Below are 25,195 nucleotides of genomic sequence, written 5' to 3'. Positions count from 1 at the left end.
GAGGGGGGTGGATCCAGAGGAATCTGAGAGACAGACAGAAGCCCAGAAGCTTACCTCCATCCCACAGGCCGATCCTCGGACAGCCAACCTGATATGGTAGTCTGTATCTCCTTGTTGGGTTTTTTTTTTTTTTTTTGGGGGGGCAGCAGTGTTACTGTGATGTGACAGCAGAATGATTTGTAGTTTCGTATTATCACTACCCCCTTATTACAGCTCTGCACATTCTTCATGCATTTCTCTTAGCAAAAGTTTTAGGAGGATTTTGATGTTGACAGTGCTGTGTGAATGAATTATCATTAGGAACGCCACAGGAGACTTAATATTTGGCAGCCTGACTGACTTTAGAACAGTAATTAATGGAACATATTTACTATCAAACATTGTGACCTTAAGAAAGAAATAGTTTAAAAAGCACATCTTCTCATTCTGTATGTGCAGGATTAGTTAGTCCTAAGCATACAACACTGTATTAATATAATCTTGCATATATAATCTTAAACAGTTAGCCATATGTTTAGAAAACTGACTGGTGCTCAACTGCAGCAAAATATTCATTTATATTCAACTCCTTATACAATACAGTAAAAAAAAGCAGCAATCAAATAATGTTAATCATCAGCAGTGGGACAAATTCTCAACAATAAATCCTCATCCAAATATAAATAACTAGGTTTATTACTACCAGACGGTATTACTTTCATGTGCCCACAGGGGGCTCTAGTGTACCACAGATTTTTACTGCCCAGAGTGTGTTAACTGCAGCTCAGAGACCAAAGCACTGATTGTGTTGAGGGTAGACCTTTTGAACTGCTGTGCCATACCATTGATACAAACATTAACCAAGCTTATGCACAAATCAGAATATAAGCATGCAGTAACAGTGCAAATTAACTGCAAGAGAGGACTGACAATAGTTAAAACTGAAATGGTGTCTTAATGTAATGTACCACTGCATAAAAGAAAGGTACAAAGAAGTGTGAGAAGCCCGAGAGAATGCACACCTTATCTCGATATTTATATAAATATATATATATATATATATGTGTGTGTGTGTGCGCGCACGCATGTCTGCATGAAATTCCAAGGTGGTGAACAGTACTTGATGAGCTAGCTCTGGAGACCTCTGAATTTTAATGATGTTGGAGATGATATTGTGTGTCCTTCAGCTTGTTATACTGACACAAGCACTCCATAAATCATCATACCTAGCTATCGTAAAATCAATACCAAACTGCTACCTCAGCGCTAACCCGTAATAAGTTTTTCAGCCATCTAACAGCTTAAACTTTGCTGTAATGCTGTTCGACCTATAGGTTAAGATCAGAGCATGCTTAATTTGTTTTGTAATAGAGACTTTCTAATCCTTAATGAAGCGCCTATTAGGGAGGCTTTTGTTGGCACATTGGTGATCAGTTGGTGGAACAGCCACTGCAATTAAGTTTGAATCTTTGTCCTGGAGCAAAAAAAAAAAAAAGAAAAAAGAAAAGGAAAAAAGAAAATAAAAAAAGGAGTTGAAAAAAAGGAAGGCTTGAACGGTCAATAAATGTTAATCCAGTCAGAACTCGTCTGCGCCTTTGAACAGGACTCACGCTGGGTTTTTTTCACATGCACTTGTTTCATCCTGCCCTAAGAGAGGCCATCCCTTAAGAATACTGCCACTGATCCTGAGACCAGACTACCACTCACTAATAAGAGCCCATGTGTAAGCAATATTGTCCGCATTAAACACATTATTAGTGAGCTTTGTGTAAAACAAGCCATAAATAAATCCACAAATAAATGGAAGACCACCATTATTCCATAGGAAAGTTACAAAAATAATAAGGCTGCTACTGGGTTAATTGTGATAAAGTTGAAACACTTCTGAAGAATTTGTGCCCTCTTCTTGTACCAAAATCATCCCTGTATGCTTTGCACGAAGACCAAACAAGATGCAAATAACAAAAGAAAAGACAAAATGACAAGCCTCATGTAACCTTGTGGGGTTGTACTTTTTTTCAGAATGATAGCTATAACTGGGGCAGCATTTCTGAGACACACAACATATGTAAAAGCCTTTGCACAAGAGAGAAACCATTGCCACAATTTCTGAAGCGTAAACAGCTTATGAAAGTCAAATGGATATGTGGCATAATCTGACATGGCGAGTCGCTGCTTCAAAAACATCCCTAACAAACCACCACGCCAGACAACAGCGACAATAGTTGCATGTTTTTAAACGCTCCACAGGTGCTCGATCCAAAACATCACCCAAGTCAATAAATAAGGGTTTTAACATCAGAATATTATTTATCCATGTTTCTTATACACAAAAGCAAAGTTTAAAAAATGAGTGTAACTGCCAGCTTTCCATTTACACTCCAGTAGATTAAAAGGCTAACATGGGTCACTGGCCCAAAATTTCAGGTCCAAAAGATTAAGCATTAAAGCGACCTGGCACCACAATCATCTGATGTTTTCTTGGCAAGGGGAACACACACAGACCAACGTTTTTTTAAGGGGCTGACGCTGGCTTTGGCTGTGATTTACACGCAGTAAGAGGTGGCAACCAATTGTCAGAGGTCTTGCTGGCTGACCCTGAAACATCTGTGTTTAGGGTCTGTTGCTGATTACACAGCAGACAAGGCAGCAAGAGGACGATATGAACTCTGGCACTAAAGTGGCCTGAGAAATATTTGACTACCTAAATGACAGCAATGTCATTTTTCATTCATTGTTTAGCATACCAAAAAAAAAAACACCAAAAATGGCTGCTGCTGATTCATGCTGGCTCTGAATCCTGTCTGTAAAATAATCGTATTTAAAAAAAGAAAAATTAGTTACTGAAGACTCTTTAAGATAAAGGAGAGAGTTTGTGTCCTATGAACACTTTTTCTGCCACAGTCTCTGATTGAAGGGTGAAAATTCAAAAGACGATTAAAATGACAAAAAAGAGCATTCTCCAATACAGTTGTGTTGAAACATTTTTTATTTTTTTTTTACAAACATGTTTCAGAAATTTGTGATTATCAAAATCTGCCTGGTTGCCATGTTGGGAAAAAAACTCTTTTATGTGCACATCTGAAGCTGTAGTAAACATATAAAACATAAATAAAAATATAATACTCCATTATTATATTGTGGTAACAGACATTTTTCCATTTATTTATATTTAGACAGGATGATACTCAACCTCAGAATTAAATTTACTAAACTATGTACATCTGTGTTTTTCTGGAATAATGTTTCAGTTTTGAGTCCAGCAATCACAACCATGCTCATTTGTTAGTTAGAGTAAGCAGAGTATTGTTTTGGACGACCACTGTAATCAACTAATTTCAAAATGAGTCAATATTTTTGTTTGGACTACATTATTGAAGGTCTATTTGTATTTTCCTATTTTTAACAGGTCAAAGCATTTGTTCTACATCATTCATATCTACAGACATAATCAAGGTAAGAGCAATTATGTATGGGAAAAGGTCATTTTATTTAAAAAAAAACAGGACAATCTACTAGGTCTGCTTAACTATTGCAAAGACACAAAACTCAAGAATGTGTGCGGCTGACACCCCCAATATATGTTTTTAATAAGTACAATCAATACTGCAATACTGTGCCTTTTGTGACTTTCGGTGCAATTTACAATACCATCTTGAGTGTTTTTTTTGTCTCACAGAAACAAACCAACCATCATAAACTTGTGTGAGATGTCGACACGACGACGTTGCAGAAAAGTCTTTTATTTGGCTAAATTGGAGCAGCCGGGTTTCTTGCATGTCCATCAGAGGCCTCCCATGTGGCTCTGATAGGGCTGTTAGGGATTGGCAAGGCCAAACCGGGGCAGGGAGTGAGAGATGGGGGAAGGGGATGGGTTACACTTAAAGCCAGAGCTGGGATCCGTCAGTGTGGGCGGGTGGGGTCATCTTAAGCGTGACCTGCCACCTCTGACAGAGCTCTAAAAAGTATGAGCTGACCCCATGTGCTGAGCAGTCGTCCCTCACTGTCACACAAGTCTGCGTCATATAAATGGAGACCTAGTACTGTAGTCTGATAATTGTTGTTTTATTTGATTTGTGCAATCTGCAACATTATTTCCTAGTTTATATAAAAATGATTTGATTGCAAACAAAGAACACGTCTCATTAAAGTGACAGAGACAAACAAAGAAACAACTGTGATCTGCATGTAAAACATTGAAGCCTTAGAGCAGCTAGGGAACATAGATGTAGTTTTTCACAATTGTATGATCTGCCAAAAAGTCCAGTCTCGCCCTTTGTTGAGCATCTACACAGGAAGAAGCACGGATAATAAAGGTCTCTTTATGATGAGGCTCCTGCACACACAGCCACAGAAAACTTAAGGAAAAAAATATCTATCAGGAGGTGGGAATTACATTGCCCTGTGCTGGGGTGGGAAAAATGAAGCAGGCATTTCTGAGCTTGCTGGCAACATAACCTTCAGAAACATCCTATTTTTCATTAGAGTTGTGTCAGACAGCTATGCCTTTAATAACATTCATCCCTGTACCAAGGAGAGTATAACTCAGGCTTTAGGCACATAATGAATGGGAGAATAGGCCCTGGTGCTGTTAAGAACAGGAGGGCTTGCCAAACAGGCTGAGCTGCACTGCTGCACTCATGGCAAGCCTTTCACAGCACGGCATCCTCCTGTATTAACGCCATGCAAATGAACAGTCAGACGCTTCCTGAGGTGGCTCTCTAATGTGGCCCCGTTAATTACTGTCATTAGAGCCGGGGTTTGGAGAAAGAAACTAATAAGGCACCATCCTCATGATCTGTGCATTTGAAAGTCATCTTCGACGATAAAAACACGTCACAACCCCAGAAAGAAAATTGCAAATTGCTAAATTTGCTGACAGAGTGAAAAAAAATTCTGCTGACTCTGAGCAGCCTGCCGGTGATGGATGCATTCTTGACACAGTCTTGGTGTTTAGACTTAAGAAATAATGAGTATCAATGTCCCCGCCGTGGAATATGCAAAGATGAAAGAGCGCTGTGTGGGTTTAATTAAGGGAAGCAGAGGCAGGAGCTGCTTTCAAACAGAGTGACCCAACATGATCAGGTTCTTATTGCTGTCATTTTTGTGCTGAAATATGGTAAGGTACCGGCAATGCTTTAATAACTCCACCGCAATGTCACACACTCAGAGACTTTTAAAGCATGGTAAATGTAGCCCAGGGATATTTTTGTGGAGCACATCTTGGTTTCAGAAACACAGGATAATGTGTATAACATCGAAATAAGGTGTGTGTGTGTGTATATATGTGTGTGGCTCTCTAAATAAGGATGGTTTTGTTTTAAGAACAGTCGAATTGGTTTTCACTGCATCATTACAACCGCGGGGGGTGTGGGCACTCATTGTTTCCACAGTCAAGTAAAGTATTTTGTTTTACAAATGCCCTCTGGCAATTTTACACTCCCTACATCAGGGGGGTGGGGGTGAAAAAAAATGTTTCTCATACTTCACAGAGCAAACCAAAATATCCCCTATTATGTCTGTGATGCATCAAATCCCTGGTGAGGCCTTGAATTTACTTTCTCCCCAAAAACCTGGAGGGTGACACGGTCAATATATTCAACACACAAGGCCACTTCCAGGGCTAATACAGAGGACTTTGTTTTTCTCCTGTTCCCTCCCCTTCTCCTTCTTTGTTTCACTTTCTCACTCTTACGCTGCTGTCTCTGTTTTTCAAATGTCTGTGCTGCTGAGGACAAATCAAAGGCTCTATTTTACTAATGTAACACTGAGCAGACTGTGAGGTGGCTGTGGGGATAATGAGGGACTGCAGAGATGTGAAACAGACAGCCTGAAATGGATAATTAGGACAGAAAGTTTCAGCGATGCCAATGACACTCTACAGGAAACAGGATCATTAAGTTCTATATAAAATCGCTGTAAAGTGTATCTATATGTCCTATTCATACTTTTCATTACAACCAAGCTCTATTTAACTTAAGGTGCAGCCTTTACCTCTGTTTCAGAGAAACGTCAGAATGTAGGCACTTTAACTATCTTTATAACTACCTGTGAATATATTTAGCATAATTAATGCTTTGACCTGCCTGAAGAAACACACCACTACTTCTTATCCTTTTTTGCACCACTGCCAGGTCTTAGTTATTCCGCAAAGATGGTAGCCTTGTTGTAACATGCAGGTACATTACAGAGGAAAAGGTGTGGTGTTGGAATTTTAAGGACAAGTGAATGAAAAGGACAGCCTCGCAGGTCTGTGGTGCTCACGAGTATTTCACACTGCTCTGAAGGGTCTGTTGCAGGCAAACTGGATAATGAGCTGCAATAGCTGTTAAAAGGCGTTTGAGGGAGATATCATGCTATGTTGCTCTATTATGATTAGATTTCTCCTTGACAATAGGAAAAGATCAAATCAATATCTACTGAGATTTTGATGATCCACGAGCCACCCCCATCCAGTAACACCCCTTCCCCAGGCTCTATTGAGAGAACATGATCTGACATCACCACAGTAACATCAGGCTTTTCTCTGCTACTGTGGAAATATGTAACTTCGATTAGCGAAATGCTTAACAAAATGACCCATGCTTTAGATTTCCTCCCAAATGTTGCTGTTTGGGTACTGATGACAGGATCTATTGTGTGTTTCACTTTAAAGCAATTCAATTAGGAGTCATTAGTCCTCTGAGTGATTACCCGTGGCCTATCGATAGAGAGGAAGGACACACTAATTAAAGGGCATTTAAATGTTTTTCGGTGCAGAGTAATGGGGAGAAACTCAGCATTTAAAACGCAGTTTGGAGGAAAATATCCTTGCACAGCAAATGACCGACATAACATGTTCACTTTGCTCTCTGCAAATTCCCTTTATAGACACATATCCTGTAATGGATCCCACAGGAATACTAAAACGTGGTCTTACAACAGTCACCAAGAAGCTAGCAGTCCTGCTAAAAAGCAGGTAAACATATAGATGGTATGCTCAAGAAACAAAAGACAGATTAGTGGACAAACTGATGTAAAATCATGGCAGGTATTTATGGTACATATGTGAAAATGACTATTTCACTGAAAGCAAGGAGGAGATTATCTTTCATTTTTAATTGACTGTCAGTGTTGTGCATCCTTAAATTCATTGTATCAAAGATGGATAGGTACTTCCACTGCCTATCATGAAGTTAATTCCATTCTTAGATGAATTGCAGTGATTATATTGAAAGGTTGTCTTACTTCAAATCCGCTTTTCTTTTGTATAATAGGTTACTGCTTCTTTTATGCAATCATACAATACAGTATGATACAAAAATAATAAATATACAAATCATTCATGTTTAAACCTAAATCTGAATGTTATAACAAATGGAAATGAAATAATATGCAGCATATGTACAGGTCACTGAATCATTTTCCTTCCAGAGACTCATCAGCCACAGCACAAGGACACTACACCTACACAGTGTTGAGGGGACTGCTTTGTGTTAACATAGTGAGAGAGAGATATTGATTAAAGTATGATAAGAAAAAGCTCCAGTCCCAGGGCAGAGGCTTCACAGTTATGATTAAATATGCTGCACAAAGGTAGGACCTATATCTCAGATGCAAGCCAACCTTGTGCACATACAGAAAATGTACTTTCTCACTAATATAAGAGAATATGAAATCTTTAAATGGCTCCTTTCATTAAAAAAAGAAAAATATAATCAAGAACTATACCTTATTTTGATGGTTTTCAATGGCCCATGATATTCTTTACAGTATACAGTAGCAGGCAGGAACTATTTATAATATATGCTGTAAAAATGTCTAAATATAAGTGCATTAAAGTAATGTCAGTTGCCTCATTACTGTGAGAAGTTAGTGGTTTCTGATTTCAATGTATGATTAGCAAAAGTGGTTTTAAAAAACACAATGAATTCGCTTTTATGCAAAAAACATTTCAGAGGTTTTTTCTCCATTTTTAATAATTACATTATCTCTTAACTGTCCAAGCAAACTAACACAAATATAATTTTGATATGATTTTTATGCACTAAGCATGCATAGACACTGGCTGAGGAAAAAAAAATTAAAATACATGAAATTCACCGTTAATTTGCAAAAACAAATTTTGGTAGCATAATTGGGTATGCTGTCATTTCTATGTAAATATGTAAAAGTATTGATCCATATTAGCTAATATATTGGGTCCAAACATGGTAGACTGGGCTTGGTATGCAGTTAAATGACACGTTATGTTACACTTTGCTACACAGCCCCTGGTCTGATATGCTATTCATCTATACTCACAGTAAGTGTGTTTTTTAACATATGAGCGCCACTTATAAATCTGAAGTCTGTAAGTTGAATACTGTAAACAAAAGGCAGTTTTGAGATTGTCGGTAATAATAAGACGCCTTGTTATATTTATGTAAAACTTGTTAATTATAATACATATCAAAAAAATAGACGATTCAATTTTGCATGCCAGCAGCATTCTGCAGTTTTAGCTACACAGCTGAAATAACTGTGAAAAATGTCCCCTTGGTCTGACTTTTATTCCTCACCTTATTCCCAATGTCATTCATTTGCCACTGAAGGTAACAAGCCTTTTCCACTCGGTGCTCTGTAACGGCAGACCTTTAATAGCCATTTCCCGGTGTGGCGAGGGGAGAGAGGGAACATGTTTATTTGTGTGTCTGCACATGCTTCTCCAGCGATTCTCTCTGCTCCACTCACCCAGCTGCTGGCTGGAGGAGTGATTCATGGGCCTGACAGATGCCTGGTGCAGCTGGATCTGTCCTTGATCATCCCAAAAGCCTGGACAGCACTGTCATTCACCATTGCCCAAATTATCTCTGTATTGACTGCAGAACCCTCTGTGACAGCGCCGTAATGGCTAATTACCCAGGATGCTTTGGGTACTTTTAAACCCCAGAGTGTTCTCTTGCTGTCTTGCCATGCGGCTGCTGCTGCTGCTACTACCGTATCGTGTCGTATTGAGGGCCAGTGTTTCCTCTAGCCCCACCTGAGCTCCACAACCTGAGGATTCCGGAGCAAAATGTGAAGAGAAACAAAGGCATCATTATCCTCTTTTCCCCAAATTATACAGCGACACCAAAGTAACCAAACAATTTTCTCATAGTGTCAGCAACACACACAGAGGGAGATGAACAACGAACAACTGTTTACGGGTTGTCTGTTTTTGTCTTTTTTCACATGTCAGGGGAATTAGCTTGTGAAACACAAAGTTAATTATCAAAATCTGTTGGGAGATTTTTAAAACATTCTGTAGAAAAAATCTTTTTCTGTATCTAAATATTCAGGAGTATCTTATAATCAAAACCTATCTGAAGGACACAGGTTTTTTAAGTCAACTATAAGGATACTAATCCAATATTCTAAAGCTGCAGGTGGTAGACTTTGAGTTGCATTTCAAGAGGAAGGTGACAGTGAGAAGTGAAAGGAAATGAACGGAGAGACAGAAAGAGGGAAGGAGAAGGTGAGGGAATAGAGGGTACAAAATCCCATCCTGACTGTTAGAGAAGATGATGAGGTCCCCTGAGAATGGACAGAGTAGAGAGGGAGCAGCTTTTCCTCACAAAGATTCTAGTAATTTGCCACATCCTGTCCGCACACCAGGCATGGAAGCCACTCTGTCCTTAATTACCAGGATAACAAACCCATCCCCTCCCTGCTCCTGCTCTCCTCACGTTACTCCCCCCCCCCCCCCCCCCCAGCCACAACTGCCACCTCTCAGGCTTCTTGCACTCCTCCTTCGCATCAGTGTCGGGCAAGAAATGAATGGCCTTTGCCTCTGTCTGCAGACATTGGAAGGATGGACACCAAATAAAGTGATAAAAGCTGAGAGAATGACCCTGCCTGAGTTAGCAGCTCTGATCTTGATGGACAGGGGCATTATAATGACACCAAGGCCTCACCTGGATAAACTAGCAGTTGTGACAGCCCTGTTAGCCATACACACCGGGGGAAAACCTTTAGATTAGCTCTCTGCTACTGACAATAGGACAAAATTATCTGTGAACTATTTTGATTCTCCTATATATTTTTAAAAAAAATCGTGATGTAAAACAATTAAAGAACTTCTATTTTCCAAAAAATTAAAATCAACATTGTAAGACACTACAAACAATGAGGCTTGTAACAACACACTGTCAGGAAACAACCACATTACAGGGGCCATGGCCTTTTCGTCTGGCCATCGTCTGTCATCTTCAAGATGGCGGCTCGTCAGCCTTGCATATTTGCATTGGCTTTTGCATACGTCTGCATTGCTGCATGCATCCTGACTCCACAGAATCAAAACAAAGAGACAAAGAGAGAGAGAGAGAGAGAGAGAGAGTGTCGGGAGTGACACAGTGCATACAGTACATTCAGCTCAGAGGGAGTGACGAGGCTGCATTAGTGCTCTGTTTGTATGCCTTTAAAGTGAACAGGCAGTGGGAGGGTCTGCTATTCCTGGGGGTGAAGGGGTTAGAGGGGTGTGTGTGTCTGTGTTACCAGTCACCTGCTGCTAAATCCTATTAGCAAGGCCTGGGGGTTAAACCAACCATCACCATTAAAGGCCTGTCAGGGGAAAGCCCACAAATAATAGGGCTGATCGCTACAACTCACAAATAATTAGGTGCTTTGATAGAGGATAATCAATTAGTGATAATAGGAAGCGTGTTGACATTCAGAGATGTAGCAGAAAGGGGGAAACAAATAACAAAGAGAGAGACAATATGTTTAAGAGAAATACGAATTGAGGCTTTTGTTAACAGCCTAAAGCTATGAGGCTGCAATACAGGTTTTTTTGTCAATTACTTAATTAATTAATTATCAACTTTTGCTTCTGACAAAAAGCAGCAGATCACTCCCTTTAAATGTAACTTAAAACTGGTCAGGCTGTGGTGTTAAATCCTAAATTAATACTTTATGTCATGATCCAGAAACTCACCATAGCTACACTGATCGTTATTTCTAGTTTTTTTGTTTATTGTGTTTTAAACACTAATAGTTAAAACAATGCTGTACTTTGGATGAAAACTATATCATGGTAAATTTCCACATGCACATGATTTCGATTGCATTTGAAATATCTGTTAGAATGTATTCCTCACAGAAACTCGTCACAGCTCTACTCAGACTGCAGGTCCCTGGACTGAGGGTAGACAGGTCTGCCATGATGAAATCAAGGACAAAAGACGGCTTAGATTTTGGGCCTTATTGCCAGTAGGTATGAAAGCACAAGTAAAAAGTCATAAGGCAGACAGTGTTGTTTAAGCATCACAGTGCCAGCCTAAACATTTCCATATGTTTACTAACATGAGGAAAACGAGGTGAGAAAAAATTGGCAAAGGAAGTGTTAAATGAGATGAGAAGTGACAGTTTACATCTCCAGCCACAATTAACACGTTGATGGCGTTTTTCGCCGGGCCCCTCACAGTGATAATGCCTGTTGTCAAATCTGTTTAGCACGCCAAATCTCCTGGAGCCTTCAGCTAGGCAGCAAGCTTTTGACAGATTGAAGGTTCAGAGATAGGCTATCATGACAGATGGAAGCTGGCATCGATGTTCAGCTCTCGCCAATCACAGGGGACCTGCCCCCCTTATTCTGCGGGGCGCAGCTCCGCAACCTTCCCCCCTCTGATGGGAGCAGGGGATGGCATTGTTAAGCAGTGCATCTGTGAGACTCAGTCTCCTCTGATGGAAGCATAAGGCAAAGAGCTCTCAAGCAAAAGACGGCCACTGCTGTAAGCGCATTTCAGATATGATGGGAGGCTAGCTCCAGGGAATTGAGGAAGAGAAAAAGTTTGAAACATTTTGAGGAGCAGAGGAGGACCCAGGAGAGAAAAGAGCGACTGCAGCAAGCCTCAGCTATTCAGTAATGCTATCATTAAATTTGATTATTACCTAAATGCTCTGTATAGTCACAGGACAGTGGCGTTTGGCAGAAACATTTACATGATCACTCTTTAAATCTGATCAGCAGATTGACGTTTCTCTCAGACAGAATCGCACCTGTTAAATACTCGATGCTGAGAGGGAAAATCAATTTAGATAGCCTTGGCTTGTGTGTAAAGTCCTCCTTAGAACTCATACTACAGTATGATTACCCTTAATGAGATCCATCTGAAACGGTGGCACAGGAGAAACTCATTAAACTGAGCTTGTTCTAATCAGACAGGCTTATATGGATTTTGCAGACATCAGAAATTGTTCTGAAAAAGACAAATACACCAGGGCCTCTGAAACAGAAGAAGGGATCCGATAATTAAGTATCTGCCATGCGCTGATGATATCACGAGTGTTAATGATCACTATAATGACAGTTCACGCAGCACCCAGTTGATTTACAATACACCTACTGTGAGGCACCACTGAGACAACCACTGCAGCAAACACGCCTGAGTGAAAACAGTTTAGTATAGATTAAAAAGGCATAACTCAGACCAAATAGGGAAAGGAATTAAATGCTTACTTGCACTAACAAAATCCATAGGTAAGTTTGAGATGCAGCGTTGCTAGTTTACTTGCTGCCAGGCAGCCCTCTAAGTTGTTTGGTCTCTCCCTCCCTGTTTAGGCGAACACATTGTTGATTCAGACCCATCATGTTGAGGCTTGAGGTCACCCTGTCTCAGGCTTGGCTAGTTAGCAGCAGCCCACCTGATGGCCCAGAGGAAATCACAGCAGCCGCACTCACAGGAGAGGGCCTGACAGCCAGGCCCCGCACCAGAGAGAGGGGTCCAGCCAGGGGGGGTGGAGAGAGGAGGATCAGTATGTGGGGGGGGAGGAAGAAAAAACGAAGAAGAGGGGTCTGAAGGTGGGGGGGTAGTCTAAAAGCAGGGAGTGACGAGACAGAACTAAAGAGGGCGCAATGGCGAGTGTTATAGTCATGGCTGTATTAGGTGAGGAAGAGTGTAATAAAAGGATATAAGGAAGGAAACAGGGTTGATGAAGAAGTGAGATGAGAAATGAAGATGACACTTTTTTCAAGTTGTACAAAAAAATAAAAAAAGGGGAAGGTCCTGTCAGTATAAGAGAGTGATGAGTATTCTTCATAGGGATGGTTCCAAATTTTTTTTTTTTTTTTTTGGGGGGGGGGGGGGGGGGCACTTGTCATCAGTGGTGTATGGATTTATACAGGGGGGGCTGGTCTAGTGGTCTAGTTGTCTGCGTTTCCAACACCTAACAGCAGTTTCTGTTCAAGCAGAAGCAAAACTGCACTGTGTAAATGAAGTGAGGCATCAGTGTAAGCTATCCTGGGGCAGTGATGCTGCTCTTGCAGAGAAAACGTTGGCTGTAAAATGCTGTGATGAACAGCAGACATTTCCAGTTCACAAGACTCCCAGTCTCTCCTGAGAGTCTGCTTCATCCCTATTATAGCCAATAATAGCCCATTGTAGTCAAATGCTCTTTCTCTTCACTGTGACTGAATGAGGACACATTATTTACTGAGAGGAGACAACGCTAATACACGGCTGCAGAAAACTGCTGACAGGAAGAGGGCAAAAATCAGAGGTTTTCCCTCCTAGAGGACGTTACACTTTTTTATATTTATAGTTGTGTTTAATAACATCCCACAAGCTGCCAATACTTCTCCAGGCAACCTCCATAGTCGCACTCACTGCACGCTCAACTACAAGGTGTTGAATCTGAGGAAATCAATTTATCATTTCCATTATAAGAGAAAGCTGACACTGATCATTCATTCATTGATAAAAGAAATAATGAACATGTCTTCACAACAGTAAAACCTATCTATTCAGATAAAAGCAGAGATAACATTTTGAACCTAAATTTAACATTTGATGATTGATGGGAACATATCTTTGACATATTATTGACTGCACGGATTAGAAGAACACAAATTAAAATGTAAACAAATAATTAATTTAATGAGTCCTTTAATACTAATTAAAAGGTATTCTCAGTGGAGAGAGGCCCTGTTTTCTTCTTCTTTTACAACCTCAGTGTATTGATGTGCTGGTTTCTTTAGGCTTCCATTCTGCGCTTATGTCCAAAGGCATCCCGAGACAAATGCCTCACCACAAAGTCATACACCATTAATGCAGTCAGTGGTGCTGCAGCCTCAGAATCTTATTATCTTAGTTGGTTCAGCCTCATTAGCTGTTCTATGCATATTAATGGGTGGGAAATGGAAAACTATACCCCATTTAAGAACAAAACATGCTCAAAGTACGCTTGCTTCTAGGTTATAGGACATAACTCACTCTGCAAATTGCTATCATCGGGCTGCTGGCAGAACCCTGCTGTTTTCTTTACCCAAAAGCCCTTGGTTCCTTCGCAGAGACAGAGTTTCATTAACCTGCACTGCATTCAGATGCCATTATGGCTCTAATTATGGCACATGCTCTTATGAGGAACAGCCCAGGTTCTCAGAGACTTTTATGTCCAGCTGTCCTGTCGCCAAGGCCGGGGTCGTCCCCAGCTGCTGTCGAAGTTTCAGATAGAGACGATGTGCTAATCTCACATGCATTGAAGCTGGCTTTGTAGACTTATGCAGGCTTATCTATCATGGTCACGACTGCATTAGACATAAGACCTTAAGTTTGCAGGCACTGAAGTAGAAAGGAGAGCAAATTAAATTCTTCTCATCTACCTCCTCAACTGTGTCCAGATTGCATCAGTCAGAAAAAAAAGAATCTCTTGAGGATAAAACCAGCACCTAGTAGTGCAGAGGTAAGTCTTTATGTTCCGTTCCCCTCAGTAAAAAGGCAATGCTGTTATAGTTTACCAATCTGCATTTAACTATTAGAAAAGCAAGACAGTGACAGACTCAGCACATCTGCCAACAGACCAATGGAGTCTTTAGCCTGGGAAACAAATAAAACCTTTGTCTAGTGTCTCATTATCCATGAAAGTATCTCCTTGGCTTCCTCTGTCTAATCAAAGAGAAAGGAAACACAGGAACAAGCTGAAAAATTCCAACATGAGGGAGATTGAAACAGTTCCCTCAGCGGTGAGCATTGCTCCACTCACAGTAGATAGTGAAGGTAAGAAGATCCTTTGGCAGGTGCTGTGGGCTGTCAGAGCTGTAGATGAGCTCTGCTGCTGGATAACATCTTGCCAAATGCTCGAAGCTTGTCAGTTAAGAGTCAGCCAGAAAAAGGTGGACAGATACTAACCTCTCAAAGAAAAGACAAAGACCAACAGGAAGTTCCAAGCCATAAAAAGAAAGTTTAGAGTTCCCCGAGTGAAATATTGTCACAATGATGAACTTTTCAGATTAACTGCTTGAAATTGCTGTAATGTCTTCATTGGACTTACTTACATATGATTATTTTTTTTATTTGATAGGCAAGGTGGAATAAATTCCACAACTGAAGGAGGTAAGAGTGGGTGTTAAAAACATTGTCAAAACTTTTCTATGGCAAATTCCATGTTCTTGGCTGTCATGGAGTGACTGCTGCCATGACTGTGATTTTTAAATGTATTTATTTACAGAAGCACAGTACAAACATACCCACCCTAGTGCTTATATAAACTGAATTTGTTGACATTTTTTGACATATAAAGAACGTCACCACTACCAGACACTGTATATCTACAACTCACATTTGAACATTTATGCACAGGTATTATGCATAAAAAGGATCTTATGAGAGCTGTAAAACAAAAGAATATTGTTTAAGTTAGTTTCTTGTGACTCTCGCTTTAGTTCCTGCTGTCTGGCTCTCCCTGTTTCCATACAATCACTGCAATACCACAACACGGAGCTTCTGCAAGCTCATCTATACTTCATCAAGCTGAAAGAATATGTGAATTGTTGGGAAAGATGAGTGAAGTCATATTAATATATTAATAATGAATAAAAATCTGTGTGTTTAAAGCCCCTTAGTGCTGTATACATGTACTTTCAGAATAAAAAAAGTGTTATTGATCATTGTTTTTTTTCAATCCCCATATAGTTGCAATTGTAGTCCTAAGTCACTTTAGACTCCCTTGACTCCATTATTTTGAGCTACTTCAAAGACAAAATCTTTATTTACATCTATACTTATTGCCACATTATTTGTATGTGACTAATTTACTCTGGTTCCATCAACTAAAGCAATCTGACTTATTGAACAATTTTAATCTGCTCTCACAGGGGAACAGTCCGTATTGACTTTACATATGGTGAGTTACTGATACTTTAACATAAGCAGGTAGAGAAACATCACTTCTTATATTTAATGACATTTCAAATGTTGTGAAGATTCGAGCACATGCTGTTATAAGGTCTCTTACTGTTCATTTTCTTTACTAGTAGAACAAGCAATTTGAATAATTGTGACCTCATGATTGAACACACAGCTGAAGTGTACACAACTGCAGCGTGCAACGCTAATTCCAATAAGCCCTTTTCCTATCTAAATAATTTTGCTTTAATTATAACCACTATAACAATGAGACACAGTGAGATAAATAAATAACTCTGCTGTCCTCCCTGGAATTGTGCTGATGCGGAGGCCTGCCTAGGCATTATAAACCTAATTAGCAGAAGATTACTATGCAGTGTGCAAGGCTGTGGTCCAGAAAGACATCATTAGGTCTTCTGATGGGGATATGCCTTCAGCACATTGATTGTTTTTCGCTCCAAGAACAATGCAGATTGCAGACTTTATAATTGGGCTTTCAGGTCACTTGTGACTTCACTTCCACTACAGCATGTGTGGCTGGTGATCTCCACTCAAACAAAAGAAGCCAATAACAAAAAGACATTCCTGCTGAGCTCATGAAAAGACCAGCATGTTCATGAATTATGAGCCATACCATAAAAATGACACTGTAGGAATGGTGCAAATGGTCTAAAGGCAATGATGCAGCAATGTAAGAACATATATAGATATACAGTCAACAAATCTCTTCCATAATTTCCGAATCTTAGTTTTGATATGTTATGATTATAACCATCCTGCCTCATAAAGTTCTGTTGATCCACTAAGGTCTCCATCTAAATTATTTTAAACATATACAATTTTATGCATGTATCTCTGCTTATGCAATGAATGGAAATTGAGAACTTTGAAATGAAAATAATAACTTCAACTATTTTTACCCCACAGAGGAACCGGACTTTTGTGCATCTTCAGACAGCTGGACATTTCCTGGGACTTCTTTAAGGTCTATGTTCACAGAAAAATAACTATGTGGTAGGTATGAACCACAAGAAGCAAAGAACAGTGGGGGGGGGGGCAATGAGAAAGAGTAGAAGAATTTCAATGTATTACATTACCTTGTGAGTCTTGTGTTCCAACAAAAGTCTGGGGGAAAGGACTGAGCAGGAAGCCGTTGCTGTAAATTCTACATCTCCCCAAGTTCCTATAGTGGAAAAACACATGTTATTATTGGAGCAAAGCAATGATAATTGATTTAAGTTCTATTCTAAAATTGTATTCCTTTTTTATTTAATCTTTTTCGTTAACTGAAAAACTGCTTTTCTGTTTAACTGGAAGAATATGTCATTTTTACTACACTGAAATATAAACATGTATCCCATGTTCTGCTCTTTTTAAGACAGACTGAAGACGTGATCTACTTTTCTGGGTCTGTGTGCATGTCAATTCCTCAGTCTTTCCAATATGACCGATTTACAATATAGACTAAGTAGCAAATTAAGCTAGGTGACAACTTAACAGGACAGTATGGTATTTGAAAATATTTTTCTAGGAGAACAAAAGGTTAATGTGATCAAACTGGACACCATATACACCACAAAAGACTGAGGACAGAAAACATTTTTGGTATTGGCCTTTACTAGACACTGTGCCATAGAAACATATCTAACTATAGACTGCTGTATCCTCTTGCACCTTTGCTCATCAGCAGAGGTAACTATACTATGAATTCCAGTTGGAACATCATCTTCCCCTGGTGCCCTGGGTTTGAAGGCTGTTGCCAACTTGCCACATAGCCAACAACAATAAGAAAAAAGTGAGCCTTCCTTCAATAACGATTTACTAGATGTAATAGAAAGTCCTTTTTTTTCTGGTTTCTGCTAAACGTCTGCCATGCTTGTTTGCTATATTCAGCAAGACAGCTGTTGGTTCCTGCCTCCTAGACAGGAACTAAACCTCCACAGGTGAGACTTAATGTTACAATGATAACCTCACCGCCAGTTTGTTCTTTGCATGCCTGTTCAGTATCTTCACCATGTGACATAATCCTGAGTAGTCCAATACCCACCATCAACATATTGATGCTAATAAAAGAACAAGATTCAAGACTCAATTATATATTTAAAAAATGAATCATATTTCTAAATATGTTTCCTGAGATGCAGAAGCATAAATCCTTGGGATCCATCTACTCGTTTTTTTTTTCTGGTCCAGAAATAAGTACACCATCAACATTGGGATGATGTTGTTAGGACAGCAGACCGTCCCTCCCATTCAAACCCTCCAGGTTTCTCCTTCATTAGCCATATGAGCACAGAAGGTCCCCCAGTAGAGCTGTGGGGTCCCCATGTGGCGCCCTCTCCAGGTGCCTGTGACATCAGAACTATATGCTACAGTGAAACAGTCATCCTGCTTTGATTTATGCACCTGCTGTAATTCAACACAGCATTTTCTACACCCAAGTCATAACTTGCCACAAGCAAACACAAGCTACATTTTTTCCATCACAATGAACGTGACATTAATATATTTCTCAAATCTTGTGCCTTTGAGGTCATAAGATTAAAACAAACCGGAACTATAAATATTCCTATGTTTTTTTTTTGTTTCCTGCTTGGGTTGCACTTCATTTGCTTGCTTTGCATTCCTCTATGTGTGTTCATAAGAGAGCTTTTTTTAATCAGCTTTGCTTGCTGCCTTCCTATCTGGACTCACCCATCGTACGCCTGTCTCCTGCACCTCGTTCTCTTTGGCTGGCGTTTGTAACAGAGCACTACAGCCCCATTTGAGGTATGATAATCAGCTGATTAGCCAGCGAAGTCCTTTTCCCAGAGGCTCCTTTGTGTGCAAAATCCTCACACTCAATTGACATGTGGACATCATCAAGCTGATGAAATGCAATTGTAATGAACAAGTGAGGCAGAGCATCTGCAGTGGGACCCTGAACGAAAAGGACCCTTCCCTCCTGACATGCTAATGCTGAAAGCTGCTCTCTGCCTGTACTTCCCGTGGGTCCCTCATGGAAATGTGAAGAGATGCATATTCAAACCGACGCCTTTTGAGGGGGCTAGATGTACGAAGAGAGACATGAGAGAAAAAACCCTGTGTGGACTTGGCCAAATGCTAATTCTGAGACAGATTATATTGCATCACGCGCAGTAATGATCTGACAGTTCATTTGTGAGGAGAGTTCAGGATCTGAGGTTTAATGCTTGGGTGGACGCAGGTGCTGAGCCCCAGCTCCTCAGAGCTGTCAGAAGAAGGCAGGGGGCTGCTGTCAAATTATCCCAGTTAAAAAGGCTGAGGCGCCTGCAAATATGAAAGACATTTAAGAAATTAATGCATTCGTATTCAACACATATTGCAACAGAGTTTCATTAGAGGTGCTCTAGTCATATTAAAACTGACATCTGACCTTTCACATTTCTCTGAGGCACTCAGGAACATTCTTATTACATACATGCTTAAGTCAAAGAGAAGGTAATTGTGATAACTAGCAATAATTAAACAAACTGACATTTTAGCACCATCCTTTTCCCTTACTTCTGTTGTTTTTGTTTCTTGCTGACGAATGATTATAAAAGCTGTGATTGTGTGAGTCAGTTTATTTTGGAGAAAAACTGAGTAAACTGGAGGTTATGTTACTATCACACACCGCCATCATTTCATCTCTTAACTGTTTTCAGTTATGAAGGAGATTTATCTTATTACCATTGCTGCTTTGTTACTGCATAATCTTGCTGTGATTATGATAAGCATGCATAATGGAGACAAATTCCATACAATTTCCCTGATCAACATTTTCTGCTTTCATGCATAAAACATTTATCATCAACAGATATGAGCAGGAAAGTCCTGGGGACTATCAAAGTCAGGATTTTATAAATCAAAGCACCAGAATATTTCAACACTGTCTTCTCCAGCTGTGGGGTACCATGGAAACTTGCAAACTTTATCTGAGTAAATCAGACTTTTTTATATATTGAACAGGAGTGTTGCATTATGTATTATGAAATGCAAGTACAGTTGGTAGAGGTCAAGTCAAATAAACAGACTGATGATGCCATACATATTGTTCTATAAGGATAGATGTAGGTCATTACACCTATGGCCTCCAGATGAGGAGCTGTGTGATGACAGGACCTTTGGGCTTAGACCTTAGAGACAAAGCAAATAGGCAGTCAGCAGGCCCCCTGCTTTCTGGGCCTTTAGGGTCATTGAGGTGTCAGAGGAAGAGAGGGTCATGGACCCAGAAATCTAGCCTCACTCACTTCAACACCATCACTAACCCGGTGTAAGCACAACGAGACCCTAGGCTCTGAGGTGGGCTCCCTCTCACCAGGTGTTCGGGATGGCATACATGTCTTCAGGGTATGGAGTGCTGCTGGCTGCCCAGGACTACACATGGTGCTGAGGGTCAAACATGGAGCCATGCTGGACCAGCTGTCGCTTTGCTGTTGGTCCCAGCTCTGAGCAAGGAACGCTGGAGAGGGACAGATGCGCACACTCAGTCACTCTTCTACAGCTCACTGCAACACGGGTCTCACTATCTGACCCCGGAGCTTTGGCATTATTTTGTCAGGATCACTGTGGTAAGTAAGCACACATGTTGTGATCATGGGCAACTCTAGGTCTCTGCATAACAGCACAGAGAGTGAACACAATTCTTCAGTATCCTCCCCATAATTGACACGGTCACTGTTCTTTGTTTCCATTCAGCATACAAGGGCATCCATTAATTTGAAAAGGCTAAGCTACCATGCTCACACATGTATGCACCTAGATCACAGACTCGGCATCGCTTTGGAAGCAGCAGTACTCCATCTTCTGCCTAACTGCAGCTAAAAGCATGAAAGCAGCAGTGAGATTTCATTTGGCTAACTGACTGAAGGCACTGAGGGAGTAAAGCTCGCTGGAGAGATTTATACACCCAGTCTGATGCTTCCTGCTCCCTATAATAGAACAAAAGCTTGTTGTCTCTTCCAATTACAGATGTCAAAACGCTTATTTTGAGGGTTGTGATCTTTTCCCTTTTAATCTGCAAAGATAAAAGGTCTCAGCTTCATTAGCATGTCTTCTTTCCCCCCAGACCCAGATTCCCTGCAAGCAGCCAGCTCAGCCTTACAGCCTATTACCCACTCTTGGGGCCATTAAGGTCTAACATTAATGATGTGTAATTAGCATATGATGACAAATAATAACAATGCACACCCATTCAATGTAATGGGGGGTAGGATAATAACATGGAATCCCACTGTTTCAACCCTACATAAAGCTCACAATATTTATGTTTTATTGCCCACGCTCTTGTTCATAGGTATAATGGAGTGGGATGTAGTACATGTGCATAAATTATTCAAATTAATATGTTTATCGAGAAATTTTACAATTACAATACATCAAAGTGCTTAATCTGCACAAAGCCTGACGGTAGTTTAATTATGTTCAATGGCAACAGAGGTAAATTTTGATCAAATTTTTAGAGCTACAGTATTTTATGTTTGTGTAAAAAATATATGATAATATTGTTAACTACTGTTGTAATGTAAAGCCCTGGTATGAACAGAAATCTTTTTTATCTACTCAGTTACCTCAATGGGTCAAATGTACGAATAACAAGTCTTTCTTTTGCTGTGAACACCTCTTACCTACACCCTTAATTTATAAATGATCTGTTTGAGATAATGAAGGATAGAACTCATGTTAAATGGAGGGGTATTAGTAGACAAGTGATCAATTATACTGTAGAACAGAGGCAAAGCAATCAGAACTGACAGACCATCTTCAAACGGCTCTTCTCATCCATTAAACAGACTGCCTGTTTGTGTCAGCTGTGGGTCTGGAAGAAAACCATACAATTAAAGAGAGCCCGCATGTTTACGCACACACATTTATATGCAGCCCCAACATGGAGCATCTTGTATTGTGTTTTGTGTAATGCAGCACACACTACATTTTTTTTTTTAGTTTTCACATCTGTCACAAAACAACCCATCACCAATTATACTGAAGCACAAAAACAGCCCCCGTTTTCAAATTTGTTGGTTACCTCCTGTAAAGAAGATGGTGGGGCATCTCGGAATCAAACTAATCAAAGCACCTCAAAAGTAGAAACTGAATGAATATATTGACAAATGCGAGGTGCTGTTGAGATAAACAAGTGTAAGGTTTTGTGAGACATCCCACTGTCTTTGTGTTTTTTTTCCACTCCACCATTTTAAAAAATTAATTGCTGAATTGCTGCTTTCTATAACTGTCTATAACACATCTTTGTAATATAAAAAATAAACCTCACCAAAAAAATAAATAAGAATAAAATGTTGAAGAGTATAAAGGTAAAAGAATAACAAACACTTCAGATGTTTCAAATGGAATTTGCTGTCTGCAAAACACAGACATTCTCTTTTTTTTCAGGCAAGCAAAGCAGGGCTATTCGAAACCCTGTTTACAGCGCCCAGATCTCAAATTGACTTGCTAATGTTAACTTTTATTCCGTTGCCATGGGTTACCATGTCGTGTGATTTGACACCGAGCTACAGGCACTGCTGATTAGTAGCATCCAGTTCTGTCCATCTCTGTGCATCACTGAACCATCTGGTCATTTATTCACTAATAAGCCCCTAATGGCCCAAATATTCAGCGGCCTGTCATTGTGACATGGCAGAAAATGCCTACATCTTTCAACTTGCTTTGACGTGTTGCTTGTTTCACATCAAAACTCGTCATTTACAGGAGAGAAACTCAGAGGGGTAAAAACTTGACCTAATCTGCAGTGTTAACACAGAGGCAAGGAGCTTTGTTATCTGCTAGACTGACTGAAAGGATGTTAATGCATTCATCCTTCCCTACTTCAAGATCTTCTTTTCTGCCACAGGGAGACGGATATGAGTGCTGTCAATACACATTTGATTATGCACACATTGATTCTACACTCAAAAAAGGAAAAGATTATGCACAGATGCAGACTGTAAGGTGCTGTGTGAGAATTCAACGGGCAGCTCGTGGTTCTGCAATGTGTTCACGTCCAGCCTGTCATTTGTCACCAAAACATTGACTTTTCGCCATAAATATTTCCAGATGAACAAAGCCAGCTGGGGTTGTAATTAGTGACATGCAACCATAAATTTAACCTTTGCAGAGACACTGGTGGCGACCAATTAACTAGCTGCTGAATAAAAAATATCCTCAATTATCTGTCTCATTATGGCTATGTTGACCTGCATGTCCAAAGAGCAAAGACAACAGGCAACAAAAACAATTTGGTTTTCTGTCTCTGTTAAATTTATATTTAACTGTAAAATCTAATTTATATATAGCATGATATGTGTGGTAATCAGTTATCTGTTGTGTGTGTGAGAAATGAAAAGAACCAAAATTGCAATAAACAAATGAACACTTTAATACTAAATCCTGAAACAGCCCCTTTCTGTATCATTGGTCGTATTGGAGTGTGAATGAGCTTCATGTTGACCGACTGGTTGCAGAACCTCTCTGTCAACTTAACTAGCAGCCCAGGGTGGTGTGAATGTATACTTAACTCCCTGTCACTTAGCATGGCATGCACCCTGAGTCTCCATCAAGACGAGCTAAGTAAGATGGAAGACGAGCAGGCTTTGGCTGGAAAGGAGACGGGAAATGCCACCTTTGGTGAGCTCGCCTGGGACCAGAATCTCTCAGACTTATTTGAATGTTGTGCTAAGGGTGAGAGGATACAAGAGCGTGTGTCTTTCACACAGTTAATATAATTTCTATTGTAGAAGTGTTAGGGTACGGCTGTTTAAGGGATTTACTTCATACTTGAAGCATTCACAGGAAAATCCCTATTCTAGCTCATCTTTTCCCTGTTTAAATCTCCTACCATGCATCGGCATTGCAAACTACACAGCAAGCAGAGGAAATCAAATCATCTATGTCTTAAACCATCAGGCTTCATACAAAAATAAAGTTGAAACCAAACGCATTTGATACAGGAAAGCAAGGGGAAAATGTTTTATGTATGCAGTGCAGATTCGGAACGGAATACAGAGCACAGCATATATATTTTGAGTCCACTTTTAAAGCACTTCTAATTAACCAAAACACTCAAATACAAACAGTCTAGGCTGCCTGATGTCACTGCAGCACTGTGGTCTAATTTATGTAAACTTGTTCCATTATATAGGCTGCTGAGAGTATCATTAAGGTTTGGCTTGGTTTTGGGATTCTTTTAAAGCAACCCTACAATAAAACACAGCCAACTCATCTCATTTGCTCCGTGTGTTGGATGTGTATTCTAATGAACGGCTTACAACAATGTGACCTGCCAGTGCAAATAATTAACCTTAAGTGAAACCAATTACATACTTTTCTTCCATTGCAAAAGCCTCCAAAAGCAATCATGTATGGCTTTCTCCAGGAATGTTTTGCTGATAAAGAAACTAAGTAGAGGATTCAGAGCCACTGTGTAACAACAAATGGACACTGAAAAGTCTCTTTATGCTCAGAGAGATATCTAAAGAGAAAGAAGATAAACAACAATTATACTGCTCTCCCTGTCAGCACAGCATGCCTCGGGTCAGTCCATTAGAGATCACTGTTTGGTGCACTCTTGTGCTGGAATAAGAAGTGCACCCGTTTGCGGCCAGGCTTTTGACTGGCAGTTGGGACCTGGAGACTGTGTGTGTGTTGTGAGCTGCCTGCGAATGCAGGCGGGATGGGGGGTGGGGGGGGGGGGGATATCCAGACATAAACTTCCGCTGTCAGCATGGGCAATCATGGCACTTCATTGTCCAGCAGCATCATTACAATATGGTTATCATCTGAGCTTGAGTCTGACACCTTCTCCAGGACCTCTCCAATCACCCCCATAGTAGGCTTCAGTACCAGGCAGTCAGGGCAAATCTCTGCTTTGTGCTTGTCTGCCTTAATAGACTGGATGTCACTTCTGCCTGTGGAATGTGCCCGGTCTTCAGCTGTCAGTCAGAGGCGCGGGTGTCAGGCCGGAGCGTGGCTGGAGCCGTCTGGATTAGAGGGTAGTTACCATAGCTGTCAGATTACTGACAGCCTGACACCCCCTCTCCCAACTTCCTTTTATTGTTTCTTTGTTTCTCTCAAACATCCTCCAGATGGGAGAATTA

The sequence above is a fragment of the Parambassis ranga genome, chromosome 21 (genome assembly GCF_900634625.1).
Source record: "Parambassis ranga chromosome 21, fParRan2.1, whole genome shotgun sequence".
Classification (NCBI taxonomy): Eukaryota; Metazoa; Chordata; class Actinopteri; family Ambassidae; genus Parambassis; species Parambassis ranga.
The sequence above is the reverse complement of the archived record's forward strand: the minus strand, read 5'-3'. Positions refer to the sequence as shown.